Below are 13,493 nucleotides of genomic sequence, written 5' to 3' on the forward strand. Positions count from 1 at the left end.
GAGTAACTCTGGCTAGAGTGTGTGTGTGTGTGTGTGTGTGTGTGTGTGTGTGTGTGTGTGTGTGTGTGTGTGTGTGTGTGTGTGTGTGTGTGTGTGTGTGTAGCGTAGGGAGGACCCTCGGACATGAATCACAGCAACATTACCTTGCCCCCAAGGTACATTACTAATATAACTGCTTTTCGTAATACATCATTTGACATTTATAATTTTTTCTAAAGCTGAATATTTGTCTTTACAGGTGAGTACTGAGGCGATGGACCAACAGGTAGTTGGATATGAGGTAGGTGACGGTGGCGCTTCTGGCCGCCCGCGTGTGTGTGTGGGGGGGGGGGGTGTTTATGGCTCCCCCCCCCCCACCCCCTCTACTCCTGCTAGATATGAACCTGGTTGGAAATTTGAACGCAGGCGTAAGTCTGTAATTTCTTATCTCTAGAATATTTGATTGTTGTGTATTGCCGAGAGACTTGGCCCCCTTCACTGACAATGATCGTGGTCAAGTATAAACTCGTAGCGGTTGGGTCATAACCCTGTTAAATTCCCCTCTCTATCTTGCAATCCATCATTTGCTCATTCACTTCCACTTACTTTTATCGCACTTATGTTTGCATATATTACTGGTACAATACTATGGTCATTGAGTTGCCCGCGCAGGAACATGCCTGCCCCCTCCCTCAAAAGAAAAAAAAACCTCATACCATACAGCCCTCGACGGGCTCACCATAGCCCGTGCTACTTGGAACTTTTTGTTCCAGGTAGCGAATCTTAAACAACAACAACAACTCTCCCTCCCTCTCTCTGTCCTCCTTGTCACCGTTTCTCGTACCACCACCCTTCTGAAAGATGTGAACCCTTAACCCCTAAATAATACATTTTCTCTTTCTTCGCCTTTCTTACCAAGACTTGGGTGCGTTAAGGTTGTCGCGTGAAATACCTAGTGAAGCTGCAAACAAGAGCTGTTATCCTACCTCAAGTCATCTGATGTCTGTTCCTTAAGACTCATTTATTTCATGAGATAGTTTGTTTTTAAACTGTTACATAGTAACTTATCATATAAGGAACCTGGTAATACTGTAAGCAAGAGTTGTAATCCTGCCTCAGCTTAGTTGACACCTGCTCCTAGAGACCCATTCAAGCAGCCGTGATACTGAAGTAGAATTTTAGGAATTTTTAGTAGGAGAAAATTGTCATGGCATCAAGCTAAACATGATAGATTTACCTCCCGTTGGTGATAGATGTTAGGCTAGTTGAGGTCGGATGGTTGGTTGAGGTGGTGATTGATGGATGGTTGAGGTGTGGCCTGCATGGTGGGAGGTGGTTAGGTGTGGTGTAGGGTTGCAGGCAGGCACACCGGACCTGCGGAAACCCAGTCTTGTTGCGGCTATCAGTCTTCATCTGCTGCGGCTTCCCTCTCACACCTGCCCCACACAATGTTGGGAGAGGAACGTCAAGGTAAACTGCCTGCCCAACCACTCGGCAAGGTAAACTGGCACGTCTCGTGGGTACCTCCATCATCACTGCCTCTTGTTTCCCATCACCAGATTATCTTAACCCCACCCCCCTCCCCTTCCCAGCTTCTCCCCCCCCCCTTTCACCTTCTCCTAGGCTCGTCCCCCGCGGCTTCTATTCTCCCCCATCCCCCCCCCTAGCCCTACGTCTCTCCCTGAGCCTACCTCTAAGCTGAAGGAAATGTGTGTGTTTATCTCTCAGAATGTTTGGTAATACGTTTATTGCTTGTGATGTGTGTGTATGTATGTATTAACACGATGTACTGAACGGGGTGAGAATAGCTTGAGCTACCTCATCCCTTTGTGTGTATTTTACCTCAATAAACTTATTTCAATTTCAACCTCTAAGCTAGAACTATCCGACAACCGTATGACTGGGGAGCGCTACATAACCATCCATGTCATCATTTACTGACCTGCCTTACTCTTGATATATGCTCCGTATGCAAGTTATCAATTCCCCCGATAACATTTTGCGTAGCTGGGTGGCGTCTTGACTGGTATATAATACGTCTTGTTTAATAATATGTTCACTGCCTTGGCCGGCCCCAGCTGGGGCAAAATTAAGAAGATACTCACCTAATTGTGCTTGCGGGGGGTTGAGCTGTGGCTCTCTGGCTCTCAAGGTGTCTCCTTGATTGTGTCTTCGTGTGAGGTTCGGCTCCCTTGGCCTCTTCCCCCGAGGTGTCATGCTCACTGCACTGGTAAGTGCTTGTTGCATGCCTCTCAACTTTCAACTCTGGCAGTTTCTTTGTCATGCTCCATAATGGTCCTCACGTAGGCTGTGTGAAGTGGAATCTGAAGGTCTCCTTTCCTGGCTTCCTAAATACTATTATTTGTCAGTTTTGCATATGTTGCTGATCTTGTACGAGACTAGTACCAGGCTAGTGGCTATTTTAAACTCCCCAGGTCCTTGTCTCTGTTGTTTTAGAGAGACATCTCCCGTTCATTCATATTTTTCCCCCGTCTCCTTCCTCCCTTGCCAGTTATCATAACCTTGAATATATCTGGGTTGAATCCAAGTAGCCTTTTCTCCGACCATTCCTAAAGCTTATCCACGTTGTTCTCCATCTTTTTGCAATCGTTGTGTTCCGGCTGTTTATATTTTGCATCATCTGCTAACATTGACATTGTTGATCCCGCCAAACACACACCGAAACTACGACGTTGGTTCAACGTTCGAACAAGTTTTAACACCTAACCAGTTATAACAACCAATATAGCAAGTTGTAACAACGTTCTAATACGTCATAAACACGTTAAGCCAAGATGTAACAAGGACGGTTTCGGTCCTGGACAGACCGAAACGTCGTCCCTTCACCTGTTAGTGTGTGATCTGGTCAACATACTTTAGCCACGGTATTGTGACTCATCGCCTGCACTGAGGATGTAACAACTTTATTACAAGTTGTAACAAGCGGAAAATAGAGACAGTTACGGTTTGTGTTTCCAGAGATATACTGCGATTTGCGGGTCTGTACCAGCAAGATGCTATCGCAGCCGCAGTGGTTGGACTAGGTATGCAGTGTTGTTAAATCCACGCCTTTTCTATCTTGTCTTATACTTTATCCTGTGAAATGAATAATACCGGTCAATTGGCGAGGGCCAGTTGACAGGGATTATTCTTAACTACTTGCCAGTCCTGCGGTCAACTTGAGATGAGACTAGAGAGGCTGTGGGGTTGGGCATCAGTAATGATGGGTGGCTAGTGGGATATGGTAAAGGAGCGAGAGAGAGAATACTTGTATACATACAAAATCAAATTGTTGCTTCACACACATTTGGTGTTGCGTTAAAATTAGTTTCTTTGCATTAAGTCTACAAACACCAAAACAAAAGTTTATTTTAAACCAGCGGTAATGACATACATATTTGAATAATAGTAATAATCAATTTTGTCGGGGACAGGCAACCTGTGTGTATATATATATATATATATACACACGTGTTAGGCTAATATCGAGGTGTTCCCCCAAGGTTGAAATACTGACCTTCCCCAGGATACAACCCCACAACTACTAAATTTTAAATTTATAAAACTAAATTGGAGAAGGTTCAGAGGTTTGCCACCAGACTAGTGCCCGAACTGAGGGGCATGAACTATGAGGAGAGAATAAGGGAATTAGTTACGTCGCTGGAAGACAGGCGAGTTAGAGGGTGGGGACGTGATCACCACATAAAAGATTCTCAGAGGAATTGATAGGCTAGACAGAGACAGTTTATTTAACACAAGGGGCACACACACTATGGTAAACGGAAGGAAATGAGTGCCCAAATGAGCCATAAAGACATTAGAAAGAATTTGTTTAGTGTCAGAGTGGTTGACAAATGGAATGCATTAGGAAGTGATGTGGTGGAGGCTGACTCCAAACACAGTTTCAATTGTATATATGATAGATCCCAATAGGCTCAGGAACCTGTACACCTGTTGATTGACGGTTGAGAGACGGGACCAAAGAGCCGAAGCTCAACCCCCGCAAGCATAACTTAGACGAGTACAATAGTTGACCGACTCCCAGGTATATATTTATTGCTAGGCGAACAGAGTAAGTCTTCGATCACCCTAGACAGGTGTCTGGTAATGGTGACTTTTTCTGAAAACACATTACATGCACAGATTAGAAAATGAAAAACGACGACCATTCCGTCCGTTCTGGACCATTATCAAGACGACTTGATAATGGTCCAAGAAGGACCGAAACGTCGTCCTTTCTTCATTTTCTGATGTGTGGTTTGGTCGTCATATTTTGAGTCATGGTGTACATAGAGATACATGCCAGCAAGACTTGATATCAAAGCCGGTGTGTAAATGTGTGTGCTCTGCGCAGCGTCTTATCATATCACTGCCTAATCGACCTTCAGATAAACATGGACAATAGACCCACGCAGCCAATCTCAATTCCAACAGGAGAATTCTACATATTTAATTTTAATTATAACTTAACAATACATAACTGGGAAGAAATAAATTAACTGGGAAGTAGTAAATTAACGGGAGTAATAAATCAAGACCTCGTAGATTATTGGTGTGTACTTGTGTAGGTGATTAAATATGTATGTGTATGTATACATGTATACGTATATATATATATATGTACATGTACGTATCAGAATGTGTACATGTATATATAACATGAATAATTTTGTAACTACCGTCAAAAGATTGTTATTTGCTTAGCTAAACGAACTAGAGGGTTCAGTTCCTGAACCGATTATGTGCCTCTGTAATCCTTTACATCACCGCCCATGGGATGTGTATGGGGTGCATAATAAAGAAAGAAATTGAATTGAGACATAAACTAGGAATAACAGCTAAACAATGGAAGCCTACATTAGTGTCTCGAGAGACTAGGTACAGTAGCACCATATAAATTTTTGGGACCAATCAAAATGCCTACATTTGTATTCTCTAGAGCGCAGGCGGGAGAGATGCATAATAATTTACACGTGGAAAATATTAGGAGCTGGCTCCAAAATCTTCACACACACAAATGAGACCACATGAGACCAGAAGGCATGGCAGGATGTGCAGAATTTCCTCCGTTGAAAAGCGGAGGTGAAATAAGTTCTCCGTGCTAAAGAGTTTGTCTACCCTGTTAATTCCCCTGAGAATTTTGTAATTCTCGGTAATTCTTTAATGGGTGGGTGGGGAGAGGGGTTAGAGGGGAGTTGCACATGAACTTTTACACTATAAAACACTTACCTAGACTGATTCAGGATTATTCTAGCACCCTCAGAGAACAATGTTTATACATTTCATCTGAAAATTCGATGGTTGTAATTCGTAGTAGTATTGAATAAGTGTTTAAATTCTAAATATGGTGTGGCAGGGCGTAGTTAACATTGCTCTTAGATGTGAACTTGAGTAGATGTGAACAATAAAACCAGTATAGCATGGTCGGGGACGCATGAAGGGTGAGGCGTACAGCTGGACTGGTGGTGACTGCCGCTCAGGTAAACAAACACTTCGTGCAGGTCCATTCTTGGGGGGCGGGGGCGTTTCCGCTGTGGGATTGGTTGTGCGCGACTGGTGTGTGTGTGTGTGTGTGTGTGTGTGTGTGTGTGTGTGTGTGTGTGTGTGTGTGTGTGTGTGTGGGTGTGTGGGTGGGTGTGTGTGTGTGTGTGTGTGTGTGTGTGTGGGTGGGTGGGTGGGTGGGTGGGTGGGTGTGTGTGTGTGTGTGTGTGTGGGTGTGTGTGTGGGGGGGGGGGATGCTCATCGTATGGAGTGAGCCAGGTGCATGTTTGGGAGGGTTGTGGTGGTTGATTTATTTGCAGTTTTGCATTGAGAGTTGCTGTTCTTTCATCATTATTCATCATTCTTGCCGGTATTTGAATAGTATCTGTGGAACTCGTGCCTTCACGGTGATGGGAATTGCATGATGGTAACTCTTATTTTTTCACTATTTGCCTTCTTGCTTTGTTGTCTTTAAGGAAGTGTCGGGTAATATTAAAGCTGCGGAAACTCAAGACGCAGTAGTAACCAGAGTAAAAAAAGACCACTAAAACACTAACCCAATTTGAGATAAACGGACAATTGCAGCAGGTGCGGCTTGTTAGTGGTCAAGGGCAGGCACAAACGGTCTCACACACGTGTTGCTGGCTAGACTAACACACGTTGTCACGTTGACCACACCACACACAGGGGTCCTGGTAGCCTGGTGGATAGCGCGCAGGACTCGTAATTCTGTGGCGCGGGTTCGATTCCCGCACCAGGCAGAAACAAATGGGCAAAGTTTCTTCCACCCTGAATGCCCCCTGTTACCTAGCAGTAAATAGGTACCGTGGAGTCAGTCAGCTGTCACGGGCTGCTTCCTGGGGGGTGTGTGTGTGTGTGGTGTGGAGGGGAAAAAATAGTTAGTAAACAGTTGATTGACAGTTGAGAGGCGGGCCGAAAGAGCAAAGTTCAACCCCCGCAAAAACACAACTAGGTGAACACACTAGAAAGTGAAGGGACGACGACGACGTTTCGGTCCGTCCTGGACCATTCTCAAGACATTCGACTTGAGAATGGTCCAGGACGGACCGAAACGTTGTCGTCCCTTCAATTTCTAGTGTGTGGTTTGGTCAACATACTTCAGCCACGTTATTGTGACTCATCGCCTTCAGACGTTGTCACACCTCGAATACAACTTGGCTAAAAGTGTGTCTGGCACTTCAACTATTATTGGGATCTAGATGAAGTAAAGTGTGTGGACAAAGCCAGGGACACACATTACAGCATTACAATTTAGACTGTGACTAAATTTAGTCATGTAGAGAAATCTAAACTCATGCTGCATAAAATGGCAAACCATCTTATTACAAATAATAAAATATCCGGAATGCTTGCAGTGTGTTAGTTTCGCTTCTAGTATACTTGGATACCAGAAGGCTTGTCTAGGATAAATGACATACAAGGCTAATAAATAAGTTGTGTAGTTTGAAGACTAGTACTAATAAGCAGCAGCTCTTCTATAAGCCTGTAAGTCTATCCCATATCTAAATATTTTATGTATTACCAGAAGACCTATCATCATCAATGTATACACACATAATACATGTACTTTTTTCATGGCAATATCTATTACAATTGCAAGGTGTTCAGATTAGATGAAATTGTTATTGTAGTAATCTCCGTTGGGGTCTGATAAAGACCTCTTATGCCCTCTGTAATCTTTTTTGCGCTGCCGCTCACAGGACGAATATGGGAGGCACAATAAACTAGCAACCTCCGGCGGCAACATTCAACCAACAAATGTATAAACTCTGGCACCATCTCCCTTGGATACCAGGTACCTCCCTGCTGTCCGAGGGAGGTATACAGACAGACAACTTGAGGTTAAGCTTGGAGTGTACACATAGTAGATCAGAAGGGAGAGGGTGGAGGGCGATGGTGTGGGTGCAGAACTACACGTATGACATCATACACATGTAATGTAAACACAAGTCCGCTAAATGTGGCGGGTGACTCCTCTGGTGTTGAGAGGACGGCTTGTGCTCTTCCAAATAGTGTGGCGCTCCTGGCCTTCAGCTGCTGGCCAGTGTATGGTGGGGGTGTGGTGGAGGCAGACGTGCTTGTCAGGGTGTGGGAGTGGGTGCGGTTGTGTGTGTGGGAACACAAACCATGTTGGTCGACACGAATATAACATTTAGAAGGAAAATATTCGCTAAGGTATCTTCACCAGAACTTAAGACATCTGAGTTATAAATAAATGCCAGAACAGATGAAACTACAACCACTGGAAGAAAAGAACCAGAAAGAGAGATGATTACGACATACAAGATACTAAGGGGCATTGACATGGTAAGCAAAAATTATACTCTAGGTAAAGATAGACCACACGAGAGACCACAGGTTGAAACTGAAGACACACGAGCTGCAGGGATATAAGAAAGATACTCTGAACGTAGTAGACATGTGAGGCTGGACGAAGAGATGGTGTAGGATCAGTAGGCAATTACAGTTTACAATTTAAGCACCAGATATGATGACATCATGCTGGGGATAAGTCACAATAACGTGGCTAAAGTATGTTGACCAGACCACACACTAGAAGGTGAAGGGACGACGACGTTTCGATCCGTCCTGGACCATTCTCAAGTCGATTGTGACAATCTACTTGAGAATGATCCTGGATGGACCGAAACGTCGTCGTCCCTTCTTCTAGTGCGTGGTTTGGTCATCAAATGGTTACACTACCGCCAGTTAGGGAATACACATTGTAGTGACTCCAAAAGTGCGATTCAAGCAATTATATACTATACCAAAACGTGCAAAGAGCTTATTCACCCATACCTTCAACTGCTCCATTAAAATGGAACAGTTAACTGCCCCATTACAACCATTACAAAGTTGTAGTGGATATGTAGGCGTGTGAGCCCAAACAACAGCCTGTTGGACCAAGTTACCACAACTGGAGCCTGGCCCCGGGTTGGGCTTGGAGTAGAAAAAGTTCCAAAACCCTCTCCAGATACAACCCGTTCTCGCACTTTCTTACAGTCAATATTGACTTATTTAATAAGTGCATATGTGACATACTAATTTATTGTGAATATTTTAGTTTACCTTGAAAAGCTTCATAGAAAACACCGACCTTACCTAACCTAACTTTAGTATGTTAAGATAAACATCTTATTGCTTCGTAATTACAATTATTACTTAACCTATACCTATAATAGGTTAAGTAATAATTGTAATTACGAAGGAATAAGATGCTTATCTTAACATATTAAGAAGGTTAGGTAAGGTCGGTGTTTTCTATGAAGCTTTTCAAGGTAAACTAAAATATTCACAATAAATCAGTATGTCTCACATGCACGTATTTAATAAGTCAATATTGACTATACGAAAGTGCGAGAACGGGTTGCCAGATAAGCAGCACCAGCTGGGCCTCCAGTGTGTACTGGCCGGGCACACACACACCACCAGCTGCTCCTCCACCCACCAGCTGCTCCTCCAGACACCAGCTGCTCCTCCACACAGTGTTTACATACACCGGTGAACGTGCTCTTCTCCTCAACTATTCGCCAGACCCGATATTTTTTAATGGCAATAAAATTAAATACCAAAAAGTGCACATAGTTATGATTTTGTTCTCTCTCATTGCATTATGGGATATAATATTAGTGTTTGTGGGGAGTATTTGAGGCCGACGTGTAAAGCTACCCTGTGGTGAAGGTCTGCTGCTTTAGTGGGTATGTGGGCCTGCGGGCCGCTCCAAGCAACAGCCTAGTGGACCATACTTTCACAAGTCGAGTCTGGCCTCGGGCCGGGCTTGGGGAGTAGAGGAACTCCCAGAACCCCATCAACCAGGTATCAACCAGGTATCAACATTATACTGTGTAAGACATTGAGGGCATTGGTCACATTTATGTTGGTAGTATTCAGAGGTATTTTTTATTTGTTAATAAATGTATAAATATAAGATTGACAATGCAAATGTTGTTAAGACACGTGATGGCTTCCTTGAGTGTACTCAGTAGCGTGTTATAATTTTTAATGCTGGTAGTAAGGGTAATGGGTTAATAATACTGGTACTAATAGTAATGGAGTTATATAAGATAACGGAGTTACTATTACCGTTAGTACCAGTACTATTGTGTGTGTGTGTGTGTGTGTGAGGGGGGGGGGGGGGTAATTACAGGTGGTGGTAATGTGACGTAGGAGGCAGCTGAGATATAAGAGTTGCAGGACAATGTTAACCTTAGTGTGTAACGCTCTCATTATGAAAGTATTTGTGGTTACCATGCCCCATCACAACTGTGGCTGATTATAAATACTCAGCAGCAGCAGCAGCAGCAGCATGTTGTTGTTTTTAGTCAGCTACTGGGAACAAAACGTTCAAAGTAGCACGGGCTATGGTGAGCCCGTAGTGGACTTACCTGCCACAGGAGCGGGGCTGTAATTGTGAGCAGCAATAGTAGTTTGATACAAATGTTAATGGTTGTTGTTAATTCATCCAGGTGTAATATTGTGATATTAACAAGCAAGCAATCCTACCTGCTGTAATATTACATTCCTGAGTAGAGGAGTGTGGGTGTTGGGTGAGGGCTGACCTTGGCCCACATTGTTGAACTTGGCCGAGGTGACCAGGTTGGTGGCCTGGTTGATACCTGGTTGATACCTGGTTGATACCTGGTTGATACCTGGTTGATACCTGGTTGATACCTGTTTGATACCTGGTTGATACCTGGTTGATACCTGGTTGATACCTGGTTGATACCTGGTTGATACCTGGTTGATACCTGGTTGATACCTGGTTGATACTTGGTTGATACCTGGTTGATACCTGGTTGATACTTGGTTGATGGGGTTCTGGGAGTTCTTCTACTCCCCAAGCCCGGCCCGAGGCCAGGCTCGACTTGTGAGAGTTTGGTCCACCAGGCTGTTGCTTGGAGCGGCCCGCAGGCCCACATACCCACCACATACCCACCAGGTTGGTGGCCTGGTATTATCCCGTGCACACCTTGCACGCCCGGGACACCTGTACGGCCCACCGTCCCACTCCTCCCGTACTCACCTACTGCTGTTGGTGGGGTATGAGCTGCGGCTCTTGGTTCCTGCCTCGTAACCCTATATATTGGTGTATAGATGGCAGAGATAGTCACCCCATCCTCATAGAATACACGTGCAGTACTGTTCTTGTGGTAACCATGTGGTCGAAGGTACAAATATGTCGTGATGGACAACCAGAAAGTAGAATGTAATAGTATTGAAGTTGGACAAATGCTGAAGTTTTTTTTTTTTTGTATTTATGAACAAATCCACAAGGGCCGTGACGGGGATTCGAACCTGCGTCCGAGAGCATCCCAGACGCTGCCTTAATACACGTGCAGTACTGTACGTTCATTTGATGCATCACGCAAATGTGATTTCTGTGTGTGTTTGTATTTGTTACTAAATATGACCTAACCATCCTAGGCCTCCTATACAGTAGTATGTGTGTGTGTGTGTGCTATTCTAGACCTAGGAATATTTAAATTAGTTTTATAGCTTTATTTTTTCAGGACTATTAACATGTAGTATATATAAAAAGTGGCTTATTGGGGCTCCATTACTACCTATTGGTACGATCGACCACATAGTTACAAGAGGTACTATCAAAACAGGAGGATGGGGTTATCTTGACGATTTCGGGTCTTTTTAGTGTCCCCGCGACCCGGTCCTCGACCAGGCCTCCACCCCCAGGAAGCAGCCCGTGACAGCTGACTAACACCCAGGTACCTATTTTACTGCTAGGTAACAGGGGCATAGGGTAAAAGAAACTCTGCCCATTGTTTCTCGCCGGCGCCTGGGATCGAACCCAGGACCACAGTGTAACACTGGGAGGGTGTTCTCGAACACCCTCCCCGTTTTACAACAGGATCACAAGTCCAGCGTGCTGTCCGCTCGGCCGACCGGTGTGCCTAAGCTCAGGAACACCACCTCACCTCATTGTGAAGTTGTTGTTTAAGATTCAGCTACTGGGAACAAAAAGTTCCAAGTAGCACGGGCTATGGTGAGCCCGTAGTGGACTTACCTGGCACAGGAGCGGGCCTGTAACTCCATTGTGAAGACCTCGAACCTGTTGAGTTCTTCACGCACTGCTCTCATTCTCGGTGAAGAAATCCTCTTCTATCCTAATTATTATTACTTTTTTCCCTAACTTGTTTTCCGTGTGATGTGACTATGAAGCAACTTTGCTTTGGCGGCAATGTCATTTTCAAATTATTTCTGCTTCCGTTTTCTGAGGTCCTCATTCCTGGCTCTGTGGTAACACCCCCTCTCTGCTCTTCGTTTGTTCTTGTAGGTGTGTGTATGCCTTCGGGCTTATGCGCCCTGCTTTCTTATATTTATGGTTAAACTATGGAGTCATCTTATGCCTTCGGCTTTAGAGGAACAGCTTTGGCAGCTGCCTCTAACATTCCTCGTTGAAGTCCATCATTTCCTGTGGTGTGTCCCTCTTATTGTATCTCCCTTTGTGTGTCTTACAGGTGGTGTCTCATGCCTCTTGCCTTCCCCTACTATGTGGTGTGGTTCCTCGAGTGTGTCGTGGACACCCAGACTCCACTGACGTGGGTACACTCGACAGTGCATGCTTGACAATAGGAGTTATATTAAGGAGAGTTAGCAGGATGGAAGGAGAAGTGTAGGATGAAGGCTCAAAGATAATTGTCCCGTTCACTGTGCTGTGCTGAAAAGTAGTTCCCCTTTTTGACGGGACGGGACAGTTTTTATCATCATAATCATCATGTTTGTGTGGCTATCAAGATAAGGTATCTTGGTTCATGGATTCTCACATATTTCGCGCGTTTATCGGTATTGTGATCGTGTTTTAAGGGTGTGTTGACATGTTTTCAGATAACACTAATGGATGGAAAGCATGTGTGTGGTATTATCAGTATAAGAATCTTATTTGTCTTTAGGAACTGCCCAAAACTGGTACAAAGGCTACATGGTTTCATATTTATTTTTTTAATTTAATAGAATGTTTTTAGCTGTGTGTTGACCTGGTTGATGGGGTTCTGGGAGTTCTACTCCCCAAGCCCGGCCCGAGACAAGGCTTGATTTGTGAGAGTTTGCTCCACCAGGCTGTTGCTTGGAGCGGCCTACAGGCCCACATACCCACCACAGCCCGGTTGGTCCGGAACTACTTTTAGAAAAGTCTAGTTTTCTCTTGAAGATGTCCACAGTTGTTCCGGCAATATTTCTTGTACGCGCTGGGAGGATGTTGAACAAGCGTGGACCTCTGATGTTTATACAGTGTTCTCTGATTGTGCCTATGGCACCCCTGCTCATCACTGGTTCTATTCTGCATTTACTTCCATATCGTTCACTCCAGTATGTTATTTTACTGTGTAGATTTGGGACCTGACCTTCCAGTATTTTCCATGTGTATATTATTTGGTATCTCTCTCGTCTCCTTTCTAGAGAGTACATTTGGAGAGCTTTGAGACGATCCCAATAATTTGTGCTTTATCGCGTCTATGTATGGCATTTATGTTCTCATTATTCCCTCTATTTCAGCACTCTCTTGCTCTGAAGGGAAGAGTGAGTACTGAGCAGTACTCAAGACGGGACAACACAAGTGATTTGTATAGTACAACCATTGTGATGGGATCCCTGGATTTAAAAGCTCTCGCAATTCATCCTATCATTTTTCTGGCTGATGGAATATTTGCTTGGCTATGGTGTGATTGTCTTTACTAGTTGGTGATCCTTCAAGCATCCTCAGGTCTAGTGACTTCCAGGTCCTCGGCTCTGGAAGTATGATGACGAACTGGCAACTTATAATTTCCTGACGTCTGTTTTGACGATGACAGCGTCGTGATGGGCTTGACTGCATGATGCTACGAGTTAAGGGGGCGATTATATTGTTATTCTTATCTATCAGCTAATGTTATTTCTTTTTCGTTCCTGCCTCCCGAGGATGCCGTCTCGCTGATGGCTCTTCTTGTCTTTGTTCTCTCATTGGCTTATCTTTGCTCTTTCCCATACCTCGTAAATAAGATCTGCGCTGAGGGGTATGT

The 13,493-nt window shown here is 44.3% G+C and overlaps 1 protein-coding gene across 4 annotated transcripts in view; it reads left to right on the top strand.

The window, feature by feature from the left end:
• The window catches only part of brun (trafficking protein particle complex subunit brun), a 125,652-nt gene that overhangs the window by 52,015 nt on the left and 60,144 nt on the right, over positions 1 to 13,493 (top strand). The window contains exon 1 of one of the 4 annotated variants that reach the window (XM_045729358.2): positions 7,550 to 7,788. The exons of the other annotated variants lie outside the window; for them this stretch is intronic. The gene's annotated coding sequence lies outside the window, so the exon portion shown is untranslated. Of the gene's footprint in view, positions 1 to 7,549; positions 7,789 to 13,493 lie in introns of those variants that run through there. 4 annotated transcript variants of the gene reach the window in all.

Source organism: Procambarus clarkii, chromosome 94 (genome assembly GCF_040958095.1).
Source record: "Procambarus clarkii isolate CNS0578487 chromosome 94, FALCON_Pclarkii_2.0, whole genome shotgun sequence".
NCBI lineage: Eukaryota > Metazoa > Arthropoda > Malacostraca > Decapoda > Cambaridae > Procambarus > Procambarus clarkii.